Below are 17,957 nucleotides of genomic sequence, written 5' to 3'. Positions count from 1 at the left end.
TTCTTGGGGTTGTCTTGGTAGTGAAAATGTACAAGATCTGAACCTTTGAAACAAAATGGATTACTTCTAGGGATGACATGTGATTTTCCAAGTCAAGTAGAAGATCAATATTGTGGCCACGATTAGAATGACACTTATTTTCTATCAGAAGCGAGACTTTGTCATGATAAGTGCCCTAATAGAAACACTGAGCTGTTCCTCATTATAGTAAGTGCTTCTTGTTGGGGTAGTTTCATGACCTGCAGATCTTCCTCGTGTGAGCTGAACGGCAAGCTCACCGTTATCCACTTTTTTTGAGAACATGGTGGAAAGTCGTGTTAAGTTTTGTGAGATTCTGAACAGACTCCTTCAGCGATTGAAGACTGTCTTCCAAAGAATAAGAAATGATCTCAAATAGTGGTGTGGATACCTCAGTAGGACATGCACTTCAACTTTATGCACATTCTTTGGCGAAAATGGTGGAAAGTGCTTTGAAGTTGGGGTGTGATTCTTAACTGACTGCTTCAGTGATTGAAGACATTTCCTGGACTGTCTTCTAAATAGTAGGAAACTCTTGAAGATTCACGTGGATTCCTCAGTAGGACATGCACTTCAACTTTATGCACATTCTTTGGAGAAAATGGTGGAAAGTGCATGAGGTTGGGGTGGGATTCTTGCCTCACTGTATGATGAATCCAGACTCTTAAATCTTTCCACAGTGTGGGGAGCCAATTTACAATCCCCCCACTTTTTCTGTCTCTTACACTTGATACCAGACTGTACATTTGGTTTTGTCTTGTTTTGAAGTACGTGTGATGGAACTCCAACTGGAAGCTTCCTTTGTCAAACAAGTTTCATGGAGCAAACCTGCAGAAAGCTGATTGATCACTCATCAACACCTAACTTCCCTCATGTCTGCATTCATTCCAAAACGATACTTCTTTGAATGGTTGTTTAATGGCCCATTGCCTGGACCATAGAAACCTTGTGGAAAAGGAAGGTGGAGTTTGTTGGAACCACAAACACTGAGCATATAAACTGGGCAACTCTGTTCAACACACTCACCCAGTTGGAAACGCAACGGGGAAGACACAAGAAAGCATCAACTGGAGCGAGGAGAAATTCATGTAAGAAAAAAATCTGATTCACTGTCTGTGCTGACTTGTGTTTGAGTTCAGGAAGTGCTTCTGGTTGGGGCGATTGTACACGACAAATGCTATTGACTGTAACTGAAGCTAGCAGATGAGTGTATCACATGGAGACCACCTCAAACAGACACACTGATGGTTATTGATTTCATAAGTGCTTCTCTTTTGGGGTTGTTTCGCTTGTGAGATTTTCTTCAATAAGACATGACTGTTCTTTCTTGAATTTGTCCCCAACATTACCTTAACACAGGCACTGACTACATTTCTTCAAAAAGTAAGTGCTACTTGTTGGGGTAATCTTGCAGATGGCTTTCACTCAAATATTCTACTACAAAATATGAACTATAGATAAAAATGTATTTGCAAGGAATTTCTATTTAATTTCTACCTAATTTGAGCATTTACATGGCTTTGAAGTGAAAGAGTGCGACACTCTGGGACGGACCACATCCACTGCATAAATGTGAAGCCTCATTTTTTGGGGTTGTCTTGGTAGTGAAAATGTACAAGATCTGAACCTTTGAAACAAAATGGATTACTTCTAGGGATGACATGTGATTTTCCAAGTCAAGTAGAAGATCAATATTGTGGCCACGATTAGAATGACACTTATTTTCTATCAGAAGCGAGACTTTGTCATGATAAGTGCCCTAATAGAAACACTGAGCTGTTCCTCATTATAGTAAGTGCTTCTTGTTGGGGTAGTTTCATGACCTGCAGATCTTCCTCGTGTGAGCTGAACGGCAAGCTCACCGTTATCCACTTTTTTTGAGAACATGGTGGAAAGTCGTGTTAAGTTTTGTGAGATTCTGAACAGACTCCTTCAGCGATTGAAGACTGTCTTCCAAAGAATAAGAAATGATCTCAAATAGTGGTGTGGATACCTCAGTAGGACATGCACTTCAACTTTATGCACATTCTTTGGCGAAAATGGTGGAAAGTGCTTTGAAGTTGGGGTGTGATTCTTAACTGACTGCTTCAGTGATTGAAGACATTTCTTGGACTGTCTTCTAAATAGTAGGAAACTCTTGAAGATTCACGTGGATTCCTCAGTAGGACATGCACTTCAACTTTATGCACATTCTTTGGAGAAAATGGTGGAAAGTGCATGAGGTTGGGGTGGGATTCTTGCCTCACTGTATGATGAATCCAGACTCTTAAATCTTTCCACAGTGTGGGGAGCCAATTTACAATCCACCCACTTTTTCTGTCTCTTACACTTGATACCAGACTGTACATTTGGTTTTGTCTTGTTTTGAAGTACGTGTGATGGAACTCCAACTGGAAGCTTCCTTTGTCAAACAAGTTTCATGGAGCAAACCTGCAGAAAGCTGATTGATCACTCATCAACACCTAACTTCCCTCATGTCTGCATTCATTCCAAAACGATACTTCTTTGAATGGTTGTTTAATGGCCCATTGCCTGGACCATAGAAACCTTGTGGAAAAGGAAGGTGGAGTTTGTTGGAACCACAAACACTGAGCATATAAACTGGGCAACTCTGTTCAGCACACTCACCCAGTTGGAAACGCAACGGGGAAGACACAAGAAAGCATCAACTGGAGCGAGGAGAAATTCATGTAAGAAAAAAATCTGATTCACTGTCTGTGCTGACTTGTGTTTGAGTTCAGGAAGTGCTTCTGGTTGGGGCGATTGTACACGACAAATGCTATTGACTGTAACTGAAGCTAGCAGATGAGTGTATCACATGGAGACCACCTCAAACAGACACACTGATGGTTCTTGATTTCATAAGTGCTTCTCTTTTGGGGTTGTTTCGCTTGTGAGATTTTCTTCAATAAGACATGACTGTTCTTTCTTGAATTTGTCCCCAACATTACCTTAACACAGGCACTGACTACATTTCTTCAAAAAGTAAGTGCTACTTGTTGGGGTAATCTTGCAGATGGCTTTCACTCAAGTGCTACAAAATATGAACTATAGATAAAAATGTATTTGCAAGGAATTTCTATTTAATTTCTACCTAATTTGAGCATTTACATGGCTTTGAAGTGAAAGAGTGCGACACTCTGGGACAGACCAAATCCACTGCATAAATGTGAAGCCTCATTTTTTGGGGTTGTCTTGGTAGTGAAAATGTACAAGATCTGAACCTTTGAAACAAAATGGATTACTTCTAGGGATGACATGTGATTTTCCAAGTCAAATAGAAGATCAATATTGTGGCCACGATTAGAATGACACTTATTTTCTATCAGAAGCGAGACTTTGTCATGATAAGTGCCCTAATAGAAACACTGAGCTGTTCCTCATTATAGTAAGTGCTTCTTGTTGGGGTAGTTTCATGACCTGCAGATCTTCCTCGTGAAACAAGTTTCATGAAGCAAACCTGCAGAAAGCTGATTGATCACTCAAAGTGAGGACATTTAGTTTCTGGGTTACCAGGTAGATCATTACTGAGAGTTTTCAAAGAATGAAGAAGTAAAGGAAGTAAATCAGATCCTCTATGTGTCCAATGAGTGTGATCCTGACCGTATTCAAACCAGTCAAACTTCTGCTTAGTTCAGGTTCAGTTGAAGATTTAGTCAGTGGTGTTATTTATTTAGCCATTTACAAATCTGAAAAGCAGATCATAAAGCAACTGAAGTTTGGTGGATTAAAGCCTGCTGTTTAAAGCACAGAGCAACGTCACCTCCCAAACCCAACCTGCCACTGGCTCTAAAGGAGAGGAGCCTGTTAGCGGAGGGCCCTGCTCAGAGTCCTGCTTTAGTGAACTACAGCAACCAAGTAAACCTGCCAGACTTCTGTTGGGATCAGACTGATCTATGAGGGCTTCAAGATTCCATAAAGAGAAACATGCAGCTGGACCTAAATAAAACTTACAGAGAACTTACAGGAGAGGTTTTTAATGCTTTCATGCATCAATCTTTACTTCATTGGCTCCCTCCATGGGATTCAAATTTGGAACATTTTTCTAATAAAATAAAAAGATGTCAACGCTCAAAAAGCACCTTTATTATTGTTTTACTCTGTAATATATAGGATCCATAAACTCATTTATCACCAGCTCTATCAGCATGGAGAGAATCCTCTTTTCTCCCAAAAGATCCCCGGTGCTGCTCCTGAGGTGTTTCTGTAAGTTTATCACACCAGCTGGTGAAATGATATGAGTCCCTCTACAGTTGTTGGAGATATCAGCTGAGATTCAAACTAAAAGACACATTTTGTGTCTGAAACTGTGAGAGACTGTTCAAGTGGGACTGAAAGCAGATTCAGAGGGTTGTGATGTATGTGTTTCCACCCAAATGATCTGATAACTGTCAGAGATGCAGCAGTGCTATGAAATCCACTTTAGAAGCTGCAGTTATTGGACACAATGAAAGCTGAGCATCTCTGTGGCTCAGAGGAAAACTGAGCAACAAATGTTGTCAGTCTAAAGCTGAAATACTAAAGAATACTGCTCCTTATGTGGAACAAACCAAACTCCAGAGAAGCTGGAAGCACCACTGCGACTGAACTTGTGACATCATCACAGTTTACGCAACTTCCTCCAACATCTATGTCTCTTGAGGCCTTTACAAAATATATTTCTGACACTGATTTTTCTGATGAAGTGCTTTGTTTTATTGCCACTTAAATGAAGCAAACAATGCCCTTGTCGTTTAAACTGCACCAGCGTTGATTTATCTCTGTAATGTCTTGTGTTCTGTTCTGGGTGTTCATTCATTACAGATTGTCCAAATAGTGAAATCTAAGTGAAAAGAAGCCCTGATATAAAGCAGAACTATTCATGATGAATGCTCTTAACCTGTTGTAGTTTCAGTGAATGTGATCAACACTCTGCAGCTGGTGTATTTAAGGTGATTTCTGTAGTTTATATAGAAATATTCTATAGTTTATATAACTTACAAATGAGGACATAACGATGCAGCTAACAACAAAGCTAACAATAAGCTACATAGAAGGGAAAGCATCAGCCAGGCTCTGTCAGAGGTGACAGTGTAGAAACAGAGTGCAGCATAGAGGGAAGTACAGGTTAAGTGGTAGATTACATTTCTACACCTGAACAGGGACTTGAACCCTGGACCCTCAGATTAAAAGTCTGATGCTCTACCATCTGAGCTATCCAGGCCCTATGAGAGTGTGTCTGAGTGACAGCTGACATCTGAAACACTTCCTGAGTCCAAAGCTGTGACGCTGTTTTCTGAACAAACGCCTGGTTGATGTGAACTTGTGTTGCAGCCACTGAGCATAAAGAAGAAGGCCTTCATGGAGGGAAACAGGGAGCTAAGGAGGAGTGTGAAGAAAAAAGGAAGAGAGCAAGTCGGTGGGAAACTATCTGCAGCAGAACAGTGTGAGGGATGTGTGGTCAGGAATGGAAAAGCTCACAGGCTTTGGGATAATGTGGGATCAGACAGATGGAAGAGTTCAGACAAACTCAGCATGCTGCTGCCTCCTGCTACAGACCTCACATCCTCCATGTACCAACAGCTGCCCTGCCACACCTCAGCACATCTACATGAAACTATCACATCTATAGGAAAATAAACTATCGCCTCATCTGGATACAAACAAAAGAGATGATTGTGGATTTTAGGAGGAGCAGCAGGCAGCTGAACAGCGTCTCCATCCTCGGTGAAGAGGTGGTTGAGGATTACAGATACCTGAGGGTTCACCTGGACAGCAGACTGGACTGGAAATGCAACACTGAGGCTGTCTACAAGATGGGACATTCAGTAAACTATTCCTATAACTGTATGTATGCTAACCGAGTTGGCATGGGTTGGTGCACTAAACACATGTTACAGAGTTTAATATTTCTGCATCTTTTAGTAAAAACAGGAAAGAATGAGTGTATATTTCCAGCCAAATTCCCAATAAAGCTGCTCTCATCAGCAGTTCAGAATATTTGATCATTTATATTGATAATTTCATATTTATATATGTAAATAAAATACATAATACTCACAAGAGTTCCTGATTATTATCTATTTATGGACATAACACTGAGATGCTCCATATGTTAGTGCATTGTTGCCAGTTAACTGCAGCCTTGCAGCTTTCAGCAGCAGCTGTTACCGCTGAGCAATCAGTTCCCTCTGCACTGAGGATCATATGAAAGCAGCTCCTGCAGCTTCAGGTTAGTGTCACAGGGCTCTGAACTTTGTGTTAGTGCAGTTTGGCAGCAGCAGGTCCCAGGCAAGCTTTAATTATATTGCAGCAGAATGAGGTGAGTAACTGCTAGTCTATCCCAGTGCTTCTAAGTGGTGGCACTGAACCTCTGCTGCCTTAAATGTCTGAGGCAAGCAGAACCTCATTTGGTGGCAGCATTACACTATGAATATGCAGTTAAGCTCAACAGGAGTGGGCATGTTAAGGGGAGGTGGTGGTTGGACCCCACTGGTCTCTAAATGTACTCAGAACTTCATATGAGATGTCCCTGTTTCTGCAGGGTTTTGTGGATATCTTGTGTGCTGATTGGAAGCATCGCCTGCATTCCTGCACAAAGCGGTAAGCTGATCCCAATCAAAGCTCAGCAACTAAAAGCAGTTTAAATTGACTCGGGATGTAAATGGAAGGCTGATCTTTATTCTCCGTTTCCTCACCCATGTATTCAGTTTATGGGCAAGCTCTATCTAAGCCAACGTATCAGAAAGCAGCTGGAACCAGTGGTTCTGCAGCACAGCAGCATGGTGCTCAGGGAGGTCAGTCTGGAGCTCCTGGCAGCAATTACCAGTTTGAAGATGGGAGCTGGAGCCTTTCATCTGACACCAGCGGCGAGGACGAGCCAGTCTTCACTCCTGTGACCGACGAGGATCAAGTCTACGCTTACAAATCTCGGTCCCGCTACAACCAGAAGCGTGTGCTGTTCAGCCAGTTCCGCTACAGCCCAACAGAATCTGAGCCAGACCACGGCAAAACATCTCAGCACAAGGTTCCAGTTCAGAGCGGCTTCTGAGGATCTTTCTGGTGAGGCTCATTTTACTCTGCATGTGTGCTCTCTGTAGCTGCTGCTAGGTGACTGACTTTCTTTGTCTTGCAGATCTGCATATTCTAGAGGCATCGCTGCTGCTGCCGCTTGAATAAATGGCTTTAACTTGAATACCTTGTTGCTCCATCAAATGGCTCCTAGCTGTCTCTGGGTCATCCAGTTGTGGGTTGGAGGGGATAGTTGAGGGCCTGATGGGTTTACATGACTTAATCCTATAAATAAGGTGTTGGCATTAACTTAAGGACAGTATCTGCTCAAAGGTGAGCTTGTGACGGTCTTAACGGCTTCAGCTTGGAATGCATTCCCAACTAAAAATGGTTGAAAAGCCAACTGCAGCTCTCTGACAGCAGTGGGTAAAGGTGTGGCCTTGAGCTCTATCAGAAGATTCCACTGCTGCATATTGTGCTGAGGGGGAAACCTTTCCACTCTGTAGCAGTCCTCACCCTACAGCTCTGGGTAAGGGCAGACCCATCAGATGCTGGGGCCATGTGAAACCTGGGCAGTATTTTCTGCGAGTCCATGACCGAGGATGGCTTCATAACTATCTTCTGTGGCTGCAAAGGTCTTGTACTCTGAATACTTGTAATGAAGCTTGTGCTGCACAAATCAAAAGATGTGGCAGCTACTTTAAGTGGCTTGGGAACAAAATTTATTGGCTCAATGTTGACACTTACTCACTACCTGGAAGTAAGTTAGATCAGGTGGTGGGGGCAAACATCTAGTGGAGGACCCTGTTCATGACATCTTAAACACAAGGTTGAGTATTTTTATTAAATCTATACATTACCATTGAGGTTGGGTCATGGAAACTGAAAGGAGCCTCTCAGCCTCAATAGCAGAGGTGTGGCCAGAAGGTCATCATTGCCTATCAGGACAGTAGCATAGGACCTGCTTGTGAATATTGGCATGTAGGGAAAAATTAAAGCTGAAGAAAAGGCCTTTTGTGTTGGGTTGTTCAGGAGGTTGACCTGAAGCAGGTACCAGGTGGCCAAAAGGGCTGCATCATCAGTAGCTGCTCAAGCTAAAATTCAGGGATGGGAAGAATTTGTCATCTGTTCCCATTTCTTTGGTTGCATCTATAAAATAACAGTTTGACATGCATGAAATGGCATTTCTGCAGAAAACAGGTGATTCCCTGAGATGCATCTGGACCTTCAGCTGTTCAATGAAGCCTCATCAGAAATGGTCTCCATGGAAGGGTGGCTGTCAAGAAGCCGTTCTTAAGGAGGGGAAACGGGGAGAAAAGGCTGAGCTATGCCAAAGGACACGAGAAGTGGACTGAAAATCAGTGGCAACAGGTCTGATGGAGGGATGAATCCTCCCCAGAGCCTGGGGAGGGTTAGAATAAATGTATTAAATTAATGAATAAATCAAACAAGTCTCATGGATTCTGTTCATTACATCAGATTTTACAGATCAAACATCTATTTTGTTCTACATTTGGATGCAAGAAGGCGAGCCAGGTGTTGGAATATATTCAGTTAAGGCGTGAGCTGTACAACCACACAGTGGACTGTGCACAAAAGCATTCCCTATCCTGTCTGGAACATGAACAAACATGTCTGATTAATACTGGGCATAATGCAACATCAAATGTTCCATCTATATGTGAGAATCAGATGTCTTACCTGGTCGTCCCTACAGCAAGGACACTGCCTGTGGGGACTACTTGCACATAGTCGACATATAATTAAAAGAAAAACTTCTGTGGACTTGTTTCCACACTTTAAGTCACTCACATTGTTAACCTGCAGGTTGCAGTTTAAATATGAACATGATAAAGTCTGGTCTTTGTTGGATTTTATGAAAGTAATTATGAGGACAGATGATGTGAACTACTGTAACAAATGTTAGTTTTCAGAATTAAAACAACCTGGGGATATAAATATTCTCATTTTCATGAATAAATATGAAGTTCAGGTGTGACAGTCAACATTTTACAGTAAAAAAAGACTTTCTCAGAAACTTAGACCCATATTAAAAAAGAGCATTATTCAAATAGACATATTTTCCCTTTTTAAATGAGTTAAAAATGTAACTTTAACTTCAGTGTATTTTCAGTACAGTTCCACCTCACTGATGGCTGGTAAAGCCTCCACAGTACAAAGAACAGAAAACAGTCGCCTACAGACTATAAAGTGCTCAAATGTCACATTTCCCATGTTGGAAGTTTGCTGTGTCACAGGGAGTCTGTGGGAGTCTTTGGTTGTTCTCACAAGGCAACAAGTTTTCAGGAGGAATGATGGAAATCCACAGAAATCATCAAGACAAATTTGAGAAACAGTTACAGATATGAACAAAATGATGGCACAAGGTGCTTTAAACATTTAACCTCCGTTATGTCCTGTTTAATCAAGTTCATCTGAAATAAATCTAAGATCTCCTCCATATCACTTAATAAAAGAGCAGCTCTGCATCATGTTGTCTCACGTTTCTACATCTCAGCTCAGATATTAATCTGAGCTTTAAACATCTCAGAGTGCGCAGAAGGCAGTTAGCGTGACTTTAGGAAGAATACACCCTCTGCTATGTTCCAAACACATCCATGCTTCTAGATCCTCTGGATGAGAGAGCTGCAGAGCTCCTTATTCCTGCCAAGGAGTCAACATTATTTTAGAGTTATTTCCAGAACTCAGCAGGTTAACTTACTAAGACTCCAGTCTTATGTCACACTGAGCTCACTTTTTCCCCCTTGAAACCCAACTAGCAGCTCCCACTAGTGAAGTGGACAAGTGAAGTGTTGGACCCCAATTTCATGGCTGTTATATACGTCATGTATACGTCATATACGTTATAACCTGGAGTCCTTCAGACCAAATCTCTGCCACTCCCCTCACACTCCCCAGCCAGAGATTAGGGGCCCACAGTGATCTGCAGGACTTTGGTCCAGATGTTTAACACCGTATCTGACCAAGCGTAATTCACCTTCTTTAAAACATCCCATGTTCATTCCTCACATGTTGCAACAAACCTTTTTAAATGTCAGAAGTGTTCATTTTCAGAGCTGAATTGAATGCAGCACGATCTGACTGGGTCCCAGGTGAGGTTTATGAGTGTAATTAGAGCAGGTAGAGCACCAATATAAAGTCAGCTGCAGCCTCAGATGAGTTACAGCACAAATCTTCTCTCAACAGCAGTCACTAGATTGCTGTTTTTGGCCAGTTTTATCTGAATTGTGTTGCTTCTGTTTTGTCTTGTTCAACATGATGTTTAAGGTTTTCTTCAGGCGAGTCTTCATGTTTAATGGTTTAGCTTTTTGTTCTCCCATATACTAAAGTTTCTTTCTTTTCTTTTGAAATCCAAACAGGATTTCCTGGCTTTGTGTCCTGCTCTTCAGCATTGGAACATGTTATCCCCCCCAGAAAAGCAAGTATATCAACATTTAGGTGCAGTTTATATAAAGGCAGCCAACATGGGAAGTTGTTTAGTCTTGACATGCTCAACCCATGATGTTGGTAGGAATGAGAGGGAAGAGGGTCTGCAACTATATTAATCATGCAGCACCAAATCTTACAATATGTTAGACTTCAGGTTTAATGACCCAGTTGAACTGCAGATACTCCTTTAGCTTTGTTTTTTTTTACTAAACATATTGGCAGTGATACAGAGGCTACTGACAGCATGACTAACCATGCTGTCATACTTTGCTTCAACTAATTTCTGGGCTCAGGTCAAAACAGCGGCTCCTCTGGCTCCGGCAGCGGATCCTCTGGCTCTGGTAGTAGCACGTCTTTGTCTGGCTACGGCAGCGGCTCCTCTGGGTCTGGCTCCGGCAGCGTCTCCTCTGGCTCTGGCTCCGGCAGCGTCTCCTCTGGCTCTGGCTCCGGCAGCGTCTCCTCTGGCTCTGGCTCCGGCAGCGTCTCCTCTGGGTCTGGCTACGGCAGCGGCTCCTCTGGCTACGGCAGCGGCTCCTCTGGGTCTAATGCTGGCTTTACTGCACAGGACGCAGACTTTGCTCGTTTCCTTGCTGCCCTAATGAACTTGAAGATCGGCAGTTCTTTCCCACAGTCTGTCTGGACCTCCGACCAGGTCCCTAAGGACACATCTGAGACGCGCACTGTATACCCTTCATCCCACATCGTCCAGTCCAGCAATGGCTACCAACGAGCCCGCGACTCCAGTTCGTACGCCAAATACTCCCAGGATGCTTTTCACCACGTTGATGCCAAGACTGGGTCTAAAGGGCAGAAGTTGTACTAAGGTAAAGCTGGACTCGTGTCTGAAGTATTGAGACTCCTGTATCAATACTGACCCCTTCTGTTTTCTGCAGGTGACTCTCATGGACACTTCCATGGAGATTCCAACATGTGGCTGAACTCTGACAAAATAAACTTGACCAATAAAATTAGGTTGTCTGTGTATTGAATACTTTAACTCAAGGTTTGTTTTCACTTCATAAGGATTGAGTCTTCACCACACCCACTGAGGCTGACTCTGCTTTTGAAGGGCAAACTGAATACTTCTGCTTTAAATTCCACCACTACATGTTTCCTTCTCCTCATGGTTGAATTGCATTACACAAACCCAGACCAAAATAACTTGAAGCTCAGTACAGTGGCCCTGCTTGACCTTGCACCATGAAGGTGTTTCAGTTAAATCTGCACTCGCTGGCCTTTTCCAAGCTTTAATTGCATGTGACTCATTAGCCTATGCTACGTAGCCTTGCCCCTCCTCTGCTTGGCACCACTTGGTGTCTTCTGTGTGCCTCATCAGAGCCATACATCTCTCTTAACCAACTGTCTTGACTTGCCCTCTGTGTGCGGCCTTTATTCATCTCACCTGAGACACCAGCTGGAGGGCTTATGCCACTGTTCTTCAGACTCGGTCTGAAGCACGCGGATGAAGTGCTTCGAGCGGCTAGTCAGGACATGCATATGCTCCTCCCTCCCCGACACCCTGGACCCTCTTCAATTCACCTACAGGCAAAACAGATCAACCGATGACGGTGCACACCGCCCTCTCCCACTTGGATAAAGTTGGCACATACGTGAGGATGCCGTTTGTGGATTATAGCTCTGCGTTTAACACGATTATGCCCGCCAAGCTCAAGATCCTGGGTCTTAACAACTCCATCTGTAACTGGATCCTGAACTTCGTGACGGTCAGGCCCCAAGTGGTGAGAATGGGGAACCTCACTTCCTCCGAACTTACCCTGAGCACAGGAGCCCCCCAAGGCTGCGTGCTCAGCCCCCTGCTCTACGCCTTGTTCACACATGACTGTGTGGCCACTTTAAACTCCAACGTCATCATCAAATTTGCTGATGACACCGTCCTGGGTCTCATCTCCAACAACGATGAGACTGCCTACAGGGAGGAGGTCAGTACCTTGGCTACCTGGTGCCAAGAGAACAACCTCTCTGTCAACATCGGCAAGACGAAGGAGATGATTGTAGACTATAGGAAACGGCAGGAGGGGCACGCCCCCATTCACATCAACGGGGCTGAGGTGGAGAGGGTTTCCCATTTCAAATTCCTCGGCGTGCACATCAGCGATGACCTAACCTGGAGTAGACATTCTGACATGACAGTGAAAACTGCCCAGAAGTGCCTTTATTTTCTGAGGAGACTCAAGTTTGGCATGTCTACTGAAACTCTCACCAACTTCTATAGATGCACCGTCGAGAGCATCCTCTCCGGCTGCATCACTGCATGGTTCGGCAGCTGCTCTGCTGAGGACCGTAAGGCCCTCCAGAGGGTGGTGAAGACAGCCGAGCGCATCACCAGCTCCTCCCTCCCCCCGTGCAAGGCATCTACCACACAAGATGCCTGAGAAAAGCACGGAAAATCACTAAGGACTATAGCCACCCCTCATATGGACTGTTCAACCTTCTGCCATCTGGTAGACGCTACCGGAGCATCCGGGCTCGGACAAGGCAGATTTATTTTTTATGCACAATTTTTCTACTTTATCTTCTTCCTTGGTTTTCATTCACCCTTCTCAATTTATTTAATGCTGTTGGCGACGCCTCGTCACCAAGAATTTCAATGTATAGTATGACCCTGTGTCTCTGTACAAATGACAATAAATCTTGAACAAGGCATCACATCTTCCCATGTGTGGGACATTCATCCTACACAAGACTTAAATCTCTCCTTTGTGCATTGTTTTTCCTGACTCCACCTGAAGTGCACACATGAAGATGCATTCTCAAATGCCCTTGAGTGCAAAGCTATATGATCAATTTGGAGGTCTGGAAGCTGACACCCTCTCTACCTTTAAGATTATGCCTTAAACTTTGTTTAAATCAGAACAATGGCTAATGGGATTCCAATATCAGCACTTTTCTCCTTAAATCAGTCTAACATGGAATGCTGGGAGAAGACCGAATTACATGCATTTCAGATCAGTAAAATGTATCAAATCTGATAACCGGGACGTCTTATGTGCAGATGTTTACTTTTCTACAGATACCTTTTATAGTGTAAAGTGCTGTGGGATTAATTGCATTTTACACATCGTTAGGACTTAGTTTTGGTCCCTTCATTGTGTTAGTTAGCACAAGGCTTGATGTCATTTCCCGTTGGTTGTATTTTCAAAATAAATGTCAAAAACTGACTTTTGCTTCAGAGATCGGGCGTGTTCAGGGCTGTGTGGCCGTATGCGAGAGCAGTGGTCACAAACAAGCTTTTTATAGATAGAGAAACATCTATTATTACTGTATTCTGACTCCTAAAGTAGAACTATACTGTTTAGAACAGATGCAGTTTATGAGGACGTCATCAAATTGAGCTTCCTTGGTTTCTCTGTGACAATGAACACAAAACTACACACAGGGAACAGAGGAGCTTGACAGACACTAAGTTATCTGAGAGTCCCATTTTCAGCTGCAGAGAACAATCACATCAGGGAAGTCAATGTGCAGGCTCAACAGCAGCCTCTCAAGCCAGCTCTCTGGTAAAAATAGGGGAAACTCTTCGCTCTACAGCCTGCAGGGGGCACTGACCTACAATTAAATCACTTCACGGGAAGATTTTTGGAACAAATTCTTTAGAAACTGAAGATGACAAATCTACGATGATCATTGCAATCACACAGTCTTAAAGTGGAGCTTCTTATGTTTCTATGCAGCTGAGCACTCACATCATGATGACTGGCGCGTGGAGAAATCCTGCTCTTCAGCACATTTTATTTCACATCCTATAACGTTTAAAGTTCACATTTTTTTAGCTTTGATGCTGCTTCCCGTCATCAAAACCTTGGCATCTGGTGTGCAATTTAATGCAGTAAACACACGCAACACATCCTCTCGCTTAGAGTTGCTCCAACATCATTCCTGGACCATTTATGAGCAAAAACTGCTGGATAGAAATTGAAAGCTCGATGAGGAGCTGGGTACTGGGAGAGCACCATTAGTTCTACCAATACTTTGCTCAGTGAGTTAGAGCAGAATAGCAAATGAAAGATTTCACGTTTACTCAGTAAACCATGTACACTTCCAACTGTACAAGGACTTGATAAAGCTTACCCAGGATACCAACTAGGAAATTTGGCTTCCCATTTAGAAGTTGTAAATTCAGAGGATGCAACATCAATAGGCATGTTCTGGCACAACTGCAGAACCTGCCATTACAGAGTGGAAAGGCAACAAGTTGCCTATTAAAGCACAATAGTAGAGTGGTACAGGGTAGGGTTGTCAAAGAATATTCTAAATTTGAATAGAATGACGGGGTCTGGGACAGGTCACAGGAGTCGCACTGTCTGGTAAAGCGTCACTGCTGAAAGTTGACTTATGTGAAGATGGCAGAAAGTTCAGGGCCCAACTCAACTGCAGGCGCAGAGAAAGTGATTTTAATCCCCAAAAATATGAAAAATCCTTTCTGGAAATACTTCAGATATTGGTCGGTTGACATATTTTGGAGCCTCAAGTTAAAGTTGTATGGAAGCTACGGTTAGCTTATCATTCGACCACCAGCAACATGTTACATCTTGAAAATGTGCACCCAAATGAACATGGCATTGAAGTGTATGGACTCAGACAAAATGGAGGAGCAGGCCTTACTGAGTTCATTTGGGTACACGGCTGCATAAGTTCATGGTGTGCATAATTGTTGCGCACGCCTCCGTGTAAGGTACGGACATAGACTGAGAAATAAACACAACCAAATAAGGAAAGATTTGAACGGAGACATCCTTAAGTTAGACCATATCTCTTGGCTAAATGCCTGGATCAAGACAGCGGCCTTGAGCAAGGTACGCTCTTAAAAGAGAGGCTTCCCTTCAGGACAGGGAGAGGGTTTTTCATCTGGCTAATTGACACACTCTCTCCGGGAGATGCATCTTTTCTGTAAATTTGAGACGGACCTGACGACAGAAATAAAGATTTTTGTTCGACTAAGTCCGTGTCGGCAGACCTCTTCACCACTCATTTCTACATCGCCGACCTTCCCTCATTTACTACAGCATAATATTAAACTCAAATACGTTTAAACTACCTATACAAGTAGTTATGTCTCGTAGTTTGTCTTGCCATTGACACAATGCTGTCATCAGCTGGCTGATATAAAGCCCCCAGATGTGTATCAGACATGCGCAAATACAGATTTTTTATTTTTCCCCCCCATTTTAAAAAGATTTTTTGAACATGAGCAATTTTTACAGTCATAATATATGGATACTGGGAGACAAAAATATAAATCATGTTCATTAACTACTGGCTAGCCATTACTTTAGCATTCCGTCTGCAGGGTTTGGGGAAAAAACCCTGACAAGATCATATGACAACACAGCACTGGCTGTGGCTTAACTGCAGAAGAATATTTAAGGAGTATCCAGCCAAGTATTTCAAGCACAACGTTGGTTTGGCAAGCCTTCCGGTTGGCGACCGTGCACTTAGCAGTCTGTGCCCGGAGTTACGTGGTGGCACAAAGTTTTACCAATTTCAAGCATGCACTGCATAGAAGGGGTTGCATCTGGCTGCCATGTACAGGTGTAGAGAAATGGCTGTAAAGGATGCTGTAGCTAATTGCTATTGTCAATTGAGCAATGGGTGCAACTATTTAACACCTTCATAGCAATTCCTCTCAAGATGCAGAGCTTTGAGAAGCCATGCTTGAAACCAAAAGCAGAATGTCCGAGTCAAATATGACAGGCGATGCCTGCCATTTGCCTTGAACCCAGATGGTGTACACAGGACATTGTTTCCCTTAGTCAATCATTCTGAAGTGAGATCATGTGACAAGATTTTATTCAAAGACTAAAAAGAATCTTGTGCCGTTGAAGTCAGCTTTCCAATCTGAAACAGAACCAGATTAGTTACAGCATTGAGATAAAGACATTTGCAGGTACCACTCAACATACCCTCTGCACATCATGTTCAGCTCTAGCGGGCACTTGGGAAGAACTTTTTCTGCTGCCCAGAACCATGGCTGTCAGTAATATGCTCCTTCAAGTAGTGGACATCCTGAAAGTAGTCTTTGCCCTTCTCATGCTGCTGGCTGAAGGTGCTGTAGGTTCCAGAGGGGTACAAGCCATACAAAAGCCTGTAGTCAAAGTTAGGAGATCCACCCACACCAAAGCGTGGCACCAGTACGGTTGCGGATCCCGATCCAGACCCTTGGCGGTCATCCGGGTAGCCGAATTCCTCCGTCTGCTGCTGGTAATTCCCGAGTTCAGCTTCCTTGGTGACACTGGAGGTCTCCCCTGACTGGAGGACAGGGCCAGGTGGTGACAGAGGGGCTGCAGGGAGAACGTCAGTGAGGCTGAGGGCTTGGGCTGCCGCATCCTCAAAGACTGAGGGAGCAATAGCCCACTGGGTTTCTGTGTGGAGAGATTTCACAATTAGTCATTTTCACAGCAGAAGTTCTGAAAGCAGAGTCTTAACATCAGATTCCTAGGACGTAAAGTTAAAAGCTCCACTCCAAACATTTTGGGCCATCTACACTCCAAGCAGAAGATTTACCTTGTGGTCCAGATTGGGCAGCTCCAGGTTGCAGAGCGCCAGCGTCAGATCCTACGTCAACAGGCACATAAGTGACAGTAGAGTATCCTGTTGCAGGCAGGCCAGAGCTCAAGCTGCTCAATGCTGGACCCGTCTGAACAGCCTGTGGGACACCAGAAGCTTGCACAGCCATTTGCACGGGCACAACGGAGCCAGAGCTGCTGAATCTTGGGTCTGCCTGAAGATAACCTTGGAAAAGGCCAGGAGCTTGGACGAAACCGGGAGCTTGGACAACCAGTTGCGTTGGCACAAATGAGCCATAGCCACTGAGTCTTGGGTCTGCCTTAAGAACAGGTTGACTTAGACCAGAGGCTTGCACAGGTGTGGCCATATAAACGTCACTGGAAGCAGTGTAGGGCACGGTCACCGGGCGGCCAGCGGCTGCTCCCTGGTAAGAGCCAAAATTACCTGCAGCTCTTGTGCCGCTGCTGCTCTGGCCTGCTGATTTTGAACCTGGGTGCATGAGAACAAGTTTAGCAGAAGCTAATTCAAGCAAGCATGTAATGTTTTACCACAACAGATGATAGCACACCTTTAGTGGGAAAACCCCATGTAGCAGCAGTCAACAAGGCAAAGAGGGAAACCCTGAAATTATGTACAACAAAGAGTAAGAATGCAATATTAACTAATGTTTCCAATCAATCAAACAAAAACTGTGAAAGACAGCTTGTGCTTATACCTCAGGAAGAACCCAGCAGCTGTCATGGTGAAAACAAGCTATGAGAGGAAACAGCAAGGGTGAAGGTTTATAAATAATGCCACAGACCAGCCCAGACCAATCAAAGCTTAACGTGCTAACAACAGACAGCTGCTTGTGAGGGACTATCAGGACAGGTGGACGCTGGAGGCTCATTTGGTTGCTCTGGTATCAGCCTCATTCAGTGAGGTTACATGGCACTGAAAGAATCGGATTAAGGGCTAAATTACAATAAGACTGA

At 43.7% G+C, this 17,957-nt stretch overlaps 1 non-coding gene across 1 annotated transcript; it reads right to left on the bottom strand.

Annotated features, from left to right (window-relative positions):
• Window positions 1–5,148: 5,148 nt before the first annotated feature.
• Window positions 5,149–5,221, bottom strand: trnak-uuu (transfer RNA lysine (anticodon UUU)). The gene has a single exon. It is a non-coding gene; the product is annotated as a tRNA-Lys (tRNA).
• Between the last annotated feature and the right edge of the window lie 12,736 nt (window positions 5,222–17,957).

This window comes from Odontesthes bonariensis, chromosome 11, assembly GCF_027942865.1.
Source record: "Odontesthes bonariensis isolate fOdoBon6 chromosome 11, fOdoBon6.hap1, whole genome shotgun sequence".
Taxonomy (NCBI): Eukaryota; Metazoa; Chordata; class Actinopteri; order Atheriniformes; family Atherinopsidae; genus Odontesthes; species Odontesthes bonariensis.
The sequence above is the reverse complement of the archived record's forward strand: the minus strand, read 5'-3'. Positions and strand labels throughout refer to the sequence as shown.